Genomic DNA, 16,678 nt, shown 5'->3' on the forward strand with positions numbered 1-16,678 from the left:
TATATATATATATATATATATATATATATATATATATATATATATATATATATATATATATATATATATATATATATATATATATATATATATATATATATATATATATATATATATATATATATATATATATATATATCAAATGGAATACATAAACAAAAGAGAATAGCTAGTACCTCCAATCTTGACAAAATGGGGTTTAGCTCCTCATCATCATTCTCAAAAGCAAAAATGCAATCGAAGAAAACTCTGTTTTTTTCTCTTACAATAATACTCAATGAAAAAGTGAATAATCAATAATGAACAATTTCCATTCTCCTTTTCTAAAAAGGGTTGACATTTCCTCAATTGATCATTTCCGTCCAAAGCAGAAAAGCTATCCTAAGGCAGACCCCAAAATGGCAAAACCAGCTGGTCATGAAAAACAACACCCTTAGCCCAAATTCAACTTGCTGGATTCGCAGCCTTCGCGGCGCGAAGGTAGTTCGCGGCGCGAACTAAAGCTATCTCAGCTTCCTTGCTTTGCAAGCTTCATCCAGAGTCTTCCAAGTTAGGCTTCCAAATTGCATTCAACACTTCTTTAAAATTATGATTGTGCATTCCAAAGCTCTCTTGCCCAAAAATTCTACAAAACTAACAAATATGTGAAATAACTATTCAAAACAAAATAAATTAAACCTAATTGATAACTCTTTGTGTTGGTTTATGATCGAGAGATGTTTTCCAACTCTTGACCTAGGTTTTCATCCATCCTTGTTCTTTAGCTAGAGATAGTATTGAATGAGTTTGTTTACTAAAAAATTGAACCTAAAAGTTTTGTCATTTTGATAGATTGTGTGAGAGATCAACAATGGATCAAAATGGGAAAACCCACAATGTGTGTTAGAGATAAACACATTGGGAGGACTTTGTGAATGTGTTTAACATCTAATGGAGTTTATAAGTTTTGTTTGATCGAACATATGCATGCAAAGTGATCGTCGAACCATAACTTTGACAATCTTTCTCATATCGAAAAACCAAAACTTTTACCGCAATTTCTTACTTTTTATGCAAGCTACCGTGACCTAAAACTAAAACCCCCTTGTTACGATAAGTTAAGAACTTAACAACTGTCGAACGGCGGCGATATCACACAATCCCTGTGGAGACGATAACAAACCCCGATACTCTCACTTGCACAAAAATCACCTCTATCAATTCCATCTCACACAAACCCTAACATTGCATTGCAAACCCTAACCGTAGCATTCCAAATTCAATCGACCTCTCCAATCAGGTTTGTTCTATCTCTATTACTTTATGCTTTCAAGTTTTAAATTCTGAAGTATGAGACATTTAGGGTGAATTTGGGAGATTGGGTATCATTAGGTTTTGCATGTATGTTTAGGTTTGCATGTATCTTTAGAACGATTCCTAACATGATAAATCACTTTATTTCTGAAATGGGTACCATTAGATTTAGGGTTTTTTGAAATTTGAGTGTTAACAATGGAGAACTCAGAATCCCGTAACATTCGCTAGCATCTTCGCTAGGCGAATCTGTGGCGAGCATTCGCTGCCACTTCGCTAAGCGAACCCGTAGCGAAGCTTCGTTGGGTCCTCGCTAAGCGAAGCAGTAACGACCATGACAGCAGTTGGGTTTTCGGTTTTGCTCTCTTATCTGTTTTGTGGTTGTGCTGTTTCTTTTCTATGACTTTACAGATGGCATCCAGGTCGAGCGCTTCGAAGAAGAGAAAGGTCGGGAGCACTTCCCGTACTGTGCCAATACAATTTGACACCGACAAATTTATCGGGGCAAAGCAAGCTGCACGCTATGTGGCTTTGGAAAAAAGAAAAATCTTGCCAGAGAAGAGGTTTACGATCAACCCCGAAGGCGAGCATAGGACTTTTGCTGGGTTGATTCATAGCAAGAAATGGGACCGGTTGATCTCACCACTCGAGAGCTATGACATCGAGATAGTGCGTGAGTTCTATGCGAACGAACTGCCTAATGACGACGAGCCTTTCACTTGGACGACTAGAGTGTCAAGACGTCAAGTTGCTTTTGATCAGGATGCTATTAACCGTGTGTTGGGTGAACCGCTCCATCTGGGAGCTAATGAGAGGGATACATACCATAGGGATTTGAGGCTCCACAAGGACACCGATTCTATTTCTGCAGCCCTGTTATTTGAGGGGAAGTCAGTTGAGGTGAACCCATCTGGGGTTCCTATGAGGTACCATAGGGAGGTTATGATTCCCTTGGCACAGCTGATCCTAATGCTTGTTCTGACCAATATTAAACCCATGTCCCACACATCGACCGTACCGATCCCAGTGGCACACTTGGTCCACTGCATTCTCACTAATATTCAGATCGATGTGGCAAGAATCATTTCTTTAGAGATGAAGTCCGTCGTTGAGAGTGGGCTGAAGTCGGGGGCACGAGTTAACTGCCTCCTTGCTTTTCCTTGTCTCATCATGGCTTTGTGCCAACAGTCGAGGGTGAAGCTACCCTCCCACAGTCAAGTAAGGATTCCGTCAGCCTTCGCCGATAGATATGTGGCCAAGTACTGCAAGCCGAAGAACTTCAGAGGCAGTGCAACTGCTGATGATACCGGGGCTTCTGATGGTCCTGGTGTTTTTGCTCAGGGATTTGATCCTTTCCAGCAGGATGTCTGTAATTATAATTGGGATTGGGTGGCGGCGACTCAGCACGCCATGATTAATATTCACGATTCTATGCAGTTGTTACAGTTGCAGGTACGTGACCCTTCCGGAGAGCATCCGATGATGACGCGTGAGCAGTTCCTGCAGCACGCTAGCTGGCCTGTGGACAGGCCTGTTTTCGGAGAGGGGGCGGGTGCTGGTGCGTCTGGTGCTGATACTTCTGGAGGTGTTGATGATGATGATGATGGTGATGATGAGGATGGTTCCGGTTCTGAGGCCGATAGTGAAGAGAGTTATGAGTCCTATGAGGACTAAGTTTTTATTTATGTTATGTTTTATTTTCTTGTATTTTTTGGTATTGGTTATGCACTTTTGGGGTGTTTTGTCCCCCACGTACATTTTTATAATTTTGAAGTAATGATTGTGTTTATGTTTTAAATTATTGTGTTTGGTTTAAATTTCTTTTGTTTAATAAATTTTTGGTTGTTGAGGGTCAAACTTTCTAGATTGGTTGCTCCTCAAAGAAGTATCAAATGAAGGTGCATCCGAGCTTGGATGGCGATGATAAAAATAAACAAGCGAATAATGCTAAGGTACATGGTTACCTCCGGTTAGAATTTTAGAATGCATTAAGAACTTTACTCTTTTCGTAATTGAATATTGTTCTTTTTGCAACATAATTGAATGAATGATTCATCTAGGAACTAAAACCATAAATTGTGAGGAAACCTCCATTGTACACTAAAATGCTAGATTCTAATAAACTTTGTTGATTCATTTGATTCATGCTTTGTCTTTTATTATTGTGAATTTGTGGAAGCAATTAGAAATGATCAAGGCGCTTGTGTCTGGTTGATTCTCTTGTGTTTGAGCCATTTTATCCGATTTCGGAGAAACCTTTTTCTTTAAGCAAATCCTTTTGTCCTTCAAGAGGCATACTTTGCTTGAGGACAAGCAAGAATCTAGTTGGGGAGAGTTGTTAGATGCCAAAGTGTGTTTCTTTGAGCTATCAAATATGGGCATCCTTCACTCCTTTTTGTAGAAAAAATGTTCGAAAATTGATCGCTCGACTGTGTGAGTCGAGAATGGGATACAAACTGCAAGTGCACAGTTCTATCGCGTAGTTTTAAAAGATATCGATCCCACAGGGACTTATGAATCGATATACCGTTATCTAAGGTTACTACGTAAAGCTAAGGTGAAAAATGTTTGATTGTTTGGGGAAAAACTAAAAGCTAAACTAAGATCTAGATTAAATATTAATAAAACGGATATCGGTATGTAGTTCGTCAAAACTAGGGAATCAAGTCTTTGTCGGTTTCTTGGTTCTAAAATAAATCGTTTCAGTTAACTTTATTGGTTAAAGGTTTTATCTCAAACTCTCGCTCTGTTGAATAAACCATGATTTTATATTAATGTAGCTGTCACTTATAATTAAGTCAAAAACCATATTTTGAAAGCAATAAAGTTGCAGAAACTCTTTTTAAGAAAACACTGACCGTTTTAAACACCCTTATCTCAAACTCTCGCTCTGTTAACTCAGGTTATACAATTAAATCCAAATGCTTAACTCTCGTCCTCACATTCAATCTTTAAAAATACTTTTTGGAAAAGGTCAGCATTTAATTAACTCTAAAACTTGCTCTCGCCCTGATCTAGAATTAATGCCTAACTTACACTGTCCAGTTAAAACCTCAAACTCTCGCTCTATTGATTTTAACTTCTTTATGTCCTTTACTTTTGTAAAAAATCTTGTTATTAAACCTGTAAGTTGAGACCGTAAAAAGATTGATTTCAATTTTAAGTTTAAATAGACCGACTCAGTCTTGATCCCTTATTCTGCTTACTTTACATACCGATATCTAGGTGAATTAGCCAGACATGCTAAATAAACAAGAATACATATCATGCATAAACAGACTCATTCCAGGCAAATAATATAGATAAATAATAAAACAAAATATTAAATAATGATTAAAGAACCTGAATGCGTAATACAATAGTCTTGAACACTCCACCACAAGCCGGTAGGATTTGTTCTTCGATTCTTCAATTAAACAATAAATTAAACCAAGGAAATAAAACTAGAATCTAACGTAAGGTTAGATCCGATAAAAAGTTGCACAATAGTTTCCGGTGTAGAAACTATTATGCGAAAAATATCTAAATGCTAAAAAGGGAAAGGTAAATTGCAAGGGAAAAAGAATGTAGAACTTGCAAAAGAAATAAATAAACAATGTTAAGTTGCTGGAAAAGAAAAAAATAAGCAAAAGCGTAAAAAGAAAGAAAATTGGAAAAGCTTCGGCAGCGTGAGCGTGGAAAAACCCAGGAACCCTTTTAGGTTTTTGAAGTAGCTATTTATATTGGTGCTGGCAACTGCTTTTCGTTTCCCAAGGTCTTCAACGTGGCTAAATGCACGGCGTGGATATAGGACACAAACTCCTCAACGTCTCTTCAAGTTTTCTGAGGGCGTTACTTGCGCCAAAAAAGTAGTGGAACGGTGTGACGCTCGTCACACCATGTGTGACGTCCGTCACAAGGTTGTTTTGCGTGACGCTCGTCACACACCCTGTGACGTCCGTCACAGGCACAGCATTGGTGACTTGTGCACTTTGGGCTGGGCTTTGGCATTTGGTTCCTTTTCTCTCCTTTTTGCACCTCCTTTTCTTCCATTTTCACTTGTTCTTCAAAATAGACTACCTGAGACAAATAGGAAGAAAATACCACGTAATATCTCATAAAATGCAGTAAACCGAAATAAATAGTCATAGAATTTAATGGAATTAAGTCCTTAAATATGATATAGTTTCGTGTTATCAAACTCCCCCATACTTAGATCTTTGCTTGTCCTCAAGCAAAATTCAGCATAGAAATCGTTTTCAAAAATTTAGCCAGGCGAAGTTTCAAAACACACATCAATTCGTAATAGGTTGCAAGTGGATTTTGTTTAGAAGCAGCTTGAGTTTAATCTTGGCATCAACAACTACCGTTACAACTTAGATAACCCTACCTTATGTAAATCAGTTCAAGTAACGCCATTATAGCTATCCTAGTTCCTTTACTTTTATTTCACCCGCTTTCATTCTAGCGAAATCACATTAAGCCCTTTATCTTTTCGCGCACATAGTGGAGTAACCGGTTAGTGATTATGATCCGCTTTTAGCTAGAAGTTCTGGTACATAAGTCGGATAACTTCGTTATTCAGTCCATTGCAAATTGTGGGGGATCGAACCGTAGTCCGCCCTACCGAGTTCAGTACCAGATACCTACTGAACCAACTCATAATGGATCTTTCATATTGTGTTTTTGCATGATCTGCAACCTTTAGATTAAATGATCTGGTAAGGATCACCTAATTTAATCAGTGCATTTCCTGATATATTCATATATTTTATGTTACTTTGGGGATCATTCACTTATATTCATCGGCTCTCCACGTAGTTTGCTATTAAGATGGTGCTGACTTCTCGTATAAACTACTCGGGGTTATTATAAAACTGAAAGTTCGAGGAATCGGTATAATAGGTACTTATCCTGATCTAGCATGTTGAGGTTCTCAGAGCGTTGTTATGGTAATGATTTTTTTTTTTCTTGATTTCACTCAAGTTTTATAAAGTAAGCAACCTTTATACTTATTGGGTGTGTTAAAAAAAATTTTTTTTTTTTATGGCTCAAGAAAATTGAGGGGAATAGATAATAGAAATTTTTCACATTAGGGACTTAACTTAAAATAAATCTATATTATAAATTTTTTTTTTTTTTTTTTTCAGATAATAAGAAAGGGAAATAACAATGAAAGGGAAGGTAACATACTTGAAAAATGGAAATAGAAGAAACAAGTTTTCCCTCCCATACTTAAATTAAACATTGTCCCCAATGTTTTAAGGAAATGAAATACAATATGGAAAGGAAAAAGAAACTACAACTAAGGTTGTCTTCCGCCTCTGGTTCTTGGACCTGGTGATCTCTGACGTAAGTCTAAGTTGTCGAACCTGCTAAACAACTCAGTAAACCGCTGGTCGGTTATGGCATTCCTAGCATCCTGTTGCTGTTGCATTTGACGCATCATCTGCAACATTTCGACATTCTGTGCCTGCATACCATCGATAGCATCCATAATGTCGTCGTTGGTTGCAGGCCTTCTTCGTCGACGACGTTGGGAGGATGGGCCGGTTGCATTACTGGAAGGGTTGAGCGGGACTGACTGTTGTGTAGGCGGATGATCACCTTGTTCCATTTCTTCGAATTCATCTGTTTGCGGGTTTGTTTGTGAAGGCTCGGTGGTTTCAGGAGCGTTTAGATCGTAGAGGTGGCGGTCGGGGTTTGTGACATCAGTGAGGGCAGTATTTGGTAGAACCACGCTTAGGACTGCCTGGTTGTTCACCATAAGATAATATCCTCCGCCTACTCTGTTCTTAATCAAGCGGCTGGATCGACAGTAGCTGATATCCATAGATAGGTGAGGTAGGGATTCTAAAGTTTGGAGTTTATCCCCTAGGTTTAGGCCAAGTGCTATGGTGGTGATTAATCCACCAATTATAAAAGGTTGCCTGCCTCTAGCACATAAGGTGCGGATATGATGAAAGAGAAAGGAGGCGGCGTTTACCTGAGTATCTGGTTCGAAGACGCACTGGAGGAAAAATAGTTCCTTTGAGTTGACCTTGCTGTTGTTTGGCCTTCCAAAAATTGTGTTTTGCAAAATGCGGATAAAGTACCGGATAGTGGGGTTATGTATATGGGAGAGAAGGAGCTCTTCCCAGTTGTAGGTATCTATACCGGAGATTTTCTTAAAAAGGCCAAAAACGCCAACTGTGTTCCAGTTTGAGGTTGGAGGGATTCTGGCGTGCAGCAGACCTTCTGTGGAAAATTGTAGCATGGTACTCAATTGGTTTTGGGTTAAGGAGTACTCGGTGTTGAACATCCGGAAGGTTGCGGTACCGGTTAGAAATTCGTCTTCACCGGCGGGGGTGGTGTAGTCGTATGAACTTAAGAATTCTAAGGTTAGGGATGGGTAGGTGGGTTGATTATGAGTGCAAAGGAAGGTTAGGTTGGCTTTACGGAGCATCCATTCGATACCTTGGAGTAGGCCTAATTGTTGTAAACAGGTTAAATCGGGGTACCTGGTGGAAGCGACGCCTCGCTGTTGGAAACGCTCGAATTGCTCCCTCTGATAATTGTCATCTACGGATCGGAAGATGATATTTCCGAAATTCTGATTTCCCGCCATTGTGATGAATTTTGAAGGGGTGATTTGGAAAGAAAAAAAAAAGAAATGTATTTGATAGGAGAGAATTGTTTTGTGGTGAATGAAGGAAGGTTTGGTGGGTATTTATAGGAGGAGAATTTGGAAGGTGGAAAGAAAAAGTGGTTGAAGAGTAATTAAGTGTGGTTAAATGAAAAATGAATGGGGAAGGTAAAAAGTTAAAGGTGTAACGTTCGTCTCCAACGGCTCCTTAACGTTCACTAGTCTGAGGAGTGTTACGCTCGTCACAGGGGTGTGACGCTCGTAACAGGCAATAGGCATGCCGTCCGTCACAAGATGTGTGACGCTCGTCACACATTCCTTTTTGGAAAGGCCTCAGTAGCGCTTCACAGAATTACTTTGGTTGGTGAATTTATTAGTTTTGTTTCGCTTATGATCAGTTTAGTCTGCAGTTTAATTTATTGTGCACGCTTAATCTGCTTTGTATAGTAATAATTCATAGGTAGCAACAGTAGAGCATAATAGCTATTGCATAATAAAATTAAATAAACAGCTTCAATAAAAATGATCATAATGTAATACAGGAAAGGAAAACAATGAAATGAAAGAGAAATAAACATGAATTCAACTAACATTAATAAATAATCTAACTTAAAACTAAATAACTTAGAAAAGTAACTAAACTCTATCCCTCTGTACGATCTCTGGCCGGAGGAGCGAAAGAGTTAACATGATGTAGCAACTCGTGGAACTGATTCGTCATACTGCTCATGTATCCTAGAACTTCTTGTCTCATGTTAGTAAATTCTCCTCTGAGGGCGTCTTGTTCTGACATCAAAGCTTCAATGGCGGTGTTATAATCAGTTCCGGGCATATGATGTCGGAGGTCAGGTATGGCTGATTCTTCGGTCGGAACAGGCTGAGGAGGAGGTTCAATGTCATAATAGCCGGATGGTGTCTGAGGGTCAGATTCAGCATGAGGGATCTGGTCAACATAATTCTCATAGTCATTACAAATCTCATAATCCTGGATGGATTCAGTGGATCTAGCAGGAGTTGGGGTTTCATTCAGGTTATAGAGCCAGTTCCTTTGGTTATGAACACTAGTCCTAGGATCGGGCATGGTGAATAGGCAGAGAACCTGGTTATCAATAATAAGCTCAAACTCATCAGTCCCTAGGTTTGCTATAAACATAGTGTTGAAGAGGAAAGGTATACTCATAGTAGTAATGCCACCAAAAGGGCTAAGGTCAAGCATAGGCTGACGTAATCCAATAGCATTACCTATCATAGTTATCAAACCGCCTATTCTAATGGGTGCTCTCTCATCCTGGATAAGGTGGTCCAAATTAGCTAACATAAAAGTGGCACCGTTTACTGGACGGTTCTGGGAAGCACAAAATATGATGAAGAGTTCATCACGTGAAACTGAAGTACTATTTGGCTTCTTCCCAAATAAAGTGTGGGTCAGGATCTTATGGAAATAGCGAAAGGCCGGGTTGTGTATGTTTCCAGAGAGAAACTCATGTTCTTCGGGCTCATCATTTCCAGTCAGCCTACCCCAAAAGTGTTCAAGCTCTCTATATTCAAAAAGTTCTTCCTGGCTTACAGTGAATGTATCAAAGGAGGTAGGGAAACCCAAAAGGTTGGTGAAGTCTCTAATATTAAATTGGTACTCCATATTGAACATTCTGAACTGGATAAAACCTCTGCTAATTCCTTTTCCATGGCTGGGTAGATAGATTAATGAGCTAAGGAATTCTAGTGTGAGTCTCCGGTAGGTGGTGAAATGTCTCAGGATAGGGGAGGTCTCCCATCCTATCTGATTCAGCAAATACAGGACACTCTGTCTCAGTCCAAGGGCAGTCATAGCCCAATCATCAGCATATAAACTAGGTAGCATCTCTCTAGCGGCTAGTTCTTCAAACTTTTGTTTCTGAGCCATTCCTCTGAACTTGATACCCATACGATCAATATGTCCCATCTGGTTAGTGTTAGCTAGAGAAAGGAAAACATGAGTTTAAGTCAGGATTTGGCCAAATGCCGAAAGAAGAAAAAATTATTATTGTTATTTATATATATATATTTTTTTCTTTTTTTTTTTTCTTTTTTTTTTTTTTGAATAAATCAAGAATGAATACTAAACAGAAATTAAAGGAATAATTAAGAAAGAAATAGGGAAATGATAATAATAGAATAATAAAATAACAAATTAATTTGTGGGTTGTCTCCCACTAAGCGCTTTGTTTAAATGTCGCAAGCTCGACAAAGAAACTGTTAAATATAATCTATAGGTCCTGGGGGCGTTTCGTCTAAGTGCAGGATTTGCGAATCCTCGTTGGTTTCCGCAAAGTGATAGTGTTTCAGACGTTGCCCGTTTACGGTGAACGGTTCTGTAGATTTTCCTTTTATTTCTACCGCTCCACTGGGAAAGACTTTAGTGATATGAAAAGGCCCTGACCATCTGGATCGTAGGTTTCCCGGGAATAACTTTAGTCTAGAGTTAAATAAAAGTACTGCGTCGCCTTGCTTGAAGATTTTCCTTGATATACGCTTGTCATGCCATTGTTTTGTTCTTTCTTTATAGATTCTGGCATTTTCATAGGCGTCTCTTCTGAGTTCCTCTAATTCGTTTATGTCAAGGATTCTCTTTTCACCGGCGGCTTTATAATTCAAATTTAAATTTCTAATAGCCCAATAGGCTTTATGTTCTAATTCTACCGGGAGGTGACAGGATTTTCCATAAATGAGCTTAAATGGGGTCGTCCCTATGGGGGTTTTATAAGCAGTTCGGTATGCCCACAAAGCTTCTGGTAATTTCAATGACCAATCTTTCCTTGAAGTGGCGACCGTTTTTTCTAGTATTTGCTTGATTTCTCTGTTAGATACTTCCACTTGTCCACTGGTTTGAGGGTGGTAAGGTGTCGCTATCCTATGTCTTACTCCATATTTAAGTAGTAGTTTTTCGAGTACTTTGGATATAAAGTGCGATCCACCATCACTGACTACTATTCTTGGGATGCCAAATCTCGGAAATATTATATTCTTAAAGAGTCTAGTTACTACTCGGGTGTCGTTTGTTGGGGAAGCTATAGCTTCGATCCATTTTGATACGTAGTCAACTGCCACGAGTATGTATTTGTTACCGAAAGAGGATGGGAAAGGTCCCATTAAGAATTTAGCATATGAGGGCATCTGCGTAATAGCTTCGGTGAACGGAATTGTAACGTTTAATTGTTTAAGGAGGTCAACAAATTTTCTAAATTGGCCCGCATCTTTGGTTTTAACAAGCCTTTGAGGGTAAGGGATAGGTGGTTTGTAAGGTGGTGGAGGTACATAAGGTTCCTTCTTTTCTAGGGTTCCCTTATTACTCTCTTCCTTTTCCTTAGGTTCACTTTCCTCAGTTGATTTCTTAGGGTTTTGGTTTTCTATCCTTGGATCAGACGGTCCTTCCACTTCCGTTCCACTTCTTAATATAATTGCATGAGCTTGGCTTCTCGGATTAGGTTGGGGCTGTCCAGGGAATGTACCAGTTGGGGCAGCAGTAGGTGCTTGTTGTTGAGCTACTTGAGATATTTGTGTTTCCAGCATTTTGTTATGGGTAGCCAAGGCATCTACTTTGCTTGCTAGTTGTTTAAGTTGTTCGCCAGTGTGTATGTTCTAGTTTAAGAAATCTTTATTGGTTTGTTGTTGGGAAGCTATAAAGTTTTCCATCATGATTTCCAAGTTGGATTTTCTAGGGGTATTATTGTTAGGCATGGATGGATTTGGTTTCTGATATCCCGGAGGTATAGATGGGGCTTGATTTGGAGACTGTCCAGGTGCGTACAAAGCATTATTACTCTTATATGAAAAGTTTGGATGGTTCTTCCAATTTGGGTTATAGGTATTCGAATAGGGGCTTCCTTGAGCATAGTTCACTTGCTCTGCTTGGATTCCAGTCAAAAGTTGACAGTCCGTAGGAGTGTGGCCTTGGATTCCACAGACCTCGCAATTCTGAGTTATAGCAACCACGGCGGCTGGAGGTGATACGTTTAAACTTTCAATTTTCTGGACCAAAGCATCCACTTTTGCATTAACGTGATCAAGGTTACTTATCTCGTACATGCCAGTTTTCATTTGAGGTTTTTCCACCGTTGTTCGTTCGGTTCCCCACTGATAGTGGTTTTGGGCCATGCTCTCGATAAGCTGGTAGGCATCAGCATAAGGTTTGTTCATTAGTGCACCACCTGCAGCGGCGTCTATTGTTAACCTTGTGTTGTATAAGAGACCATTATAAAATGTGTGAATTACTAACCAGTCTTCCAAACCATGGTGTGGGCAAAGTCTCATCATGTCTTTGTATCTTTCCCATGCTTCGAAAAGAGACTCGTTGTCTTTCTGTTTAAATCCGTTTATCTGGGCTCTTAACATAGCTGTTTTGCTTGGCGGAAAGTATCGGGCAAGAAAAACTTTCTTCAACTCGTTCCAGGTGGTGACTGAGTTGGAAGGGAGAGATTGAAGCCATCTTCTAGCGCTATCTCTTAATGAGAAAGGAAAAAGACGAAGTCGAATTGCCTCTGAAGTGACACCATTAGCTTTAACAGTATCGGCGTATTGGACAAATACGGATAAATGAAGGTTTGGATCTTCGGTAAGATTTCCAGAGAATTGGTTCTGTTGCACAGCCTGCAACAGCGAAGGTTTAAGTTCGAAGTTGTTTGCTTCGATTGCGGGCGGAGCAATACTTGAATGCGGCTCATCTTGCGATGGAGCGGCGTAATCTCTAAGAGCACGAGCTGGTTCTGCCATCTCGGTTAAAGAAGGAAGATCTTTGAGATCAGGAAAGTCTATAGGAGGGAGATTGTTTGCAGCACGATATTCCCGAATTCGTCGTAAGACTCGGAGATATAGCTCGATATCGTTGATTCGTAAATAGAGCGGTTCGCCTTGTGAGCGAGTGCGTGGCATACAAATCAACGAAAGAAAGAATAGAAGAAAGAGAAACCTTAGTCTCTACAGCGTAACGGAAGAGTTACGATATCGATTAAATAAAAGTCCCCGGCAACGGCGCCAAAAACTTGATCGCTCGACTGTGTGAGTCGAGAATGGGATACAAACTGCAAGTGCACAGTTCTATCGCGTAGTTTTAAAAGATATCGATCCCACAGGGACTTATGAATCGATATACCGTTATCTAAGGTTACTACGTAAAGCTAAGGTGAAAAATGTTTGATTGTTTGGGGAAAAACTAAAAGCTAAACTAAGATCTAGATTAAATATTAATAAAACGGATATCGGTATGTAGTTCGTCAAAACTAGGGAATCAAGTCTTTGTCGGTTTCTTGGTTCTAAAATAAATCGTTTCAGTTAACTTTATTGGTTAAAGGTTTTATCTCAAACTCTCGCTCTGTTGAATAAACCATGATTTTATATTAATGTAGCTGTCACTTATAATTAAGTCAAAAACCATATTTTGAAAGCAATAAAGTTGCAGAAACTCTTTTTAAGAAAACACTGACCGTTTTAAACACCCTTATCTCAAACTCTCGCTCTGTTGACTCAGGTTATACAATTAAATCCAAATGCTTAACTCTCGTCCTCACATTCAATCTTTAAAAATACTTTTTGGAAAAGGTCAGCATTTAATTAACTCTAAAACTTGCTCTCGCCCTGATCTAGAATTAATGCCTAACTTACACTGTCCAGTTAAAACCTCAAACTCTCGCTCTATTGATTTTAACTTCTTTATGTCCTTTACTTTTGTAAAAAATCTTGTTATTAAACCTGTAAGTTGAGACCGTAAAAAGATTGATTTCAATTTTAAGTTTAAATAGACCGACTCAGTCTTGATCCCTTATTCTGCTCACTTTACATACCGATATCTAGGCGAATTAGCCAGACATGCTAAATAAACAAGAATACATATCATGCATAAACAGACTCATTCCAGGCAGATAATATAGATAAATAATAAAACAAAATATTAAATAATGATTAAAGAACCTGAATGCGTAATACAATAGTCTTGAACACTCCACCACAAGCCGGTAGGATTTGTTCTTCGATTCTTCAATTAAACAATAAATTAAACCAAGGAAATAAAACTAGAATCTAACGTAAGGTTAGATCCGATAAAAAGTTGCACAATAGTTTCCGGTGTAGAAACTATTATGCGAAAAATATCTAAATGCTAAAAAGGGAAAGGTAAATTGCAAGGGAAAAAGAATGTAGAACTTGCAAAAGAAATAAATAAACAATGTTAAGTTGCTGGAAAAGAAAAAAATAAGCAAAAGCGTAAAAAGAAAGAAAATTGGAAAAGCTTCGGCAACGTGAGCGTGGAAAAACCCAGGAACCCTTTTAGGTTTTTGAAGTAGCTATTTATATTGGTGCTGGCAACTGCTTTTCGTTTCCCAAGGTCTTCAACGTGGCTAAATGCACGGCGTGGATATAGGACACAAACTCCTCAACGTCTCTTCAAGTTTTCTGAGGGCGTTACTTGCGCCAAAAAAGTAGTGGAACGGTGTGACGCTCGTCACACCATGTGTGACGTCCGTCACAAGGTTGTTTTGCGTGACGCTCGTCACACACCCTGTGACGTCCGTCACAGGCACAACATTGGTGACTTGTGCGCTTTGGGCTGGGCTTTGGCATTTGGTTCCTTTTCTCTCCTTTTTGCACCTCCTTTTCATCCATTTTCACTTGTTCTTCAAAATAGACTACCTGAGACAAATAGGAAGAAAATACCACGTAATATCTCATAAAATGCAGTAAACCGAAATAAATAGTCATAGAATTTAATGGAATTAAGTCCTAAAATATGATATAGTTTCGTGTTATCAAAAATGCACTTGCTTTTGATGATTTGCAATACAATGTGAAATGATCTTGGTACCTTTAATTGGTGTGTTATAGTGCAGAAATTAGGCATGAAAGAGTAGAAAACAAAGGCACAAGAAAGATGGCAAAGGAACCAAGAAAGAATGCAAACATCAGGAAGCTCGCTAGGCGAGTGAGGTAGAAAAGTGCTCGCTAGGCGAGCACTCAGCGAGATTCCAGCGAACACTCCCAGACTTGGACAAAACCAAAGCTAGCAGTTACTCGCTAGGCAAGTATCCAGCGAGGACGCAGCGAGCAATTCCAGTAGCAAAACCTTCAGAACTCGCTGTGGCGAGGGAAGTAGCCAAGTACTCGCTAGGCGAGCGTCCAGCGAGCAGGTAGCGAGCAATTCCAGTGGCAAATTCATCAAGGCTCGCTGGAGCGAAGGAGTGAAGCGTGGGCTTCGCCCAACGAAGGATTGTTCTCCTAGCGAACATATGCAACTTTTCTGGGATGTTCCTCTGGACGCAGGTACCTCTGGTGGCTTATTTTGGGGCTCGCTAGGCTAACCATTCTGCTCGCCTAGCGAGCATGACAGCTCAGTAACAAGTACTATAAGTAGCAGGGGCTACTTTTTGGAAAGGACAAAACATTTACACTTAGATATTTTTCAGCATTTTTCTTGGGAATTTACTTTGTAACCTAAAAACCCATTTTTTCTCATTTTGCTTCATCTCTTAACAATATTTCACTAAAAGAAGGTGGATTCCCATCCAATCTCGATTCTTCGACTCAGATGTTGATCAACCTTCGACCGAAACTTATTGACCAAGCTACCATGAAAATGAGTGGCTAAGTCCTTCATTTTGTCAAGGTTAGATGTAGATGATCATAAGCTTTGTATGTATATGGGATGATCTTCATTTGTAAACTCCTTGATGATGAATATATGGTGAAAACCTTGTTTTATTGATAACTCTTTGGGTTGGTTTATGATCGAGAGATGTTTTCCAACTCTTGACCTAGGTTTTCTTCCATCCTTGTTCTTTAGCTAGAGATAGTATTGAATGAGTTTGTTTACTAAAAAGTTGAACCTAAAAGTTGTCATTTTGATAGATTGTGTGAGAGATCAACAATGGATTAAAATGGGAAAACTAACAATGTGTTAGAGATAAACACATTGGGAGGACTTTGTGAATGTGTTTAACATCTAATGGAGTTTATAAGTTTTGTTTGATCGAACATATGCATGCAAAGTGATCGTCGAACCCTAACTTTGACAATCTTTCTCATATCGAAAAACCAAAACTTTTACCGCAATTTCTTAATTTTTATGCAAACTACTGTGACCTAAAACTAAAACCCCCTTGTTACGGTAAATTAAGAACTTAACAACTGTCGAACGGCGGCGATATCACATAATCCCTGTGGAGACGATAACAAACCCCGATACTCTAATCTACTATCCAACAAAATGGCGAATTTACTCGCTAGGCGAGTATCCAGCGAGGAAGCAACGAGCAATTCCAGTAGCAAAACCTTCAGAACTCGCTGTGGCGAGGGAAGTAGCCAAGAACTCGCTAGGCGAGCGTCCAGCGAGCAGGTAGCGAGCAATTCTAGTGGAAAATTCATCAAGGCTCGCTTGAGCGAAGGAGGAAGCGTGGGCTTCGCCTAGCGAACATATGCAAACAGGACTTGGATGTTTCTTCTGGGCGCAGGTGTCTCTGGTGGCTTATTTTGGGGCTCGCTAGGCGAATCATTCTGCTCGCCTAGCGAGCATGACAGCTCAGTAACCAGTCCTATAAGTAGCAGGGGCTACTTTTTGGAAAGCACAAAACTTTTGAACTTGGATATTTTTCAGCATTTTCTTGGGATCATATTTTTGTACCTTAGAAACCCATTTTCTCATTTTTCTTCATCTCTTGATAATATTTCACAAAAAGAAGGTGGATTCCCATCCAATCTCGATTCTTCGACTCGGATGTTGATCAACCTTCTTCTGAAACTTGTTGTGCAAGCTACCAT

The 16,678-nt window shown here is 39.4% G+C and overlaps 1 pseudogene; it reads left to right on the forward strand.

The window, feature by feature from the left end:
• Positions 1 to 12,161: 12,161 nt before the first annotated feature.
• Positions 12,162 to 12,261, forward strand: LOC127077224 (uncharacterized; annotated as a pseudogene).
• The last annotated feature ends 4,417 nt before the right edge of the window (positions 12,262 to 16,678 follow it).

Source organism: Lathyrus oleraceus, chromosome 4 (assembly GCF_024323335.1).
Source record: "Lathyrus oleraceus cultivar Zhongwan6 chromosome 4, CAAS_Psat_ZW6_1.0, whole genome shotgun sequence".
Lineage (NCBI taxonomy): Eukaryota > Viridiplantae > Streptophyta > Magnoliopsida > Fabales > Fabaceae > Lathyrus > Lathyrus oleraceus.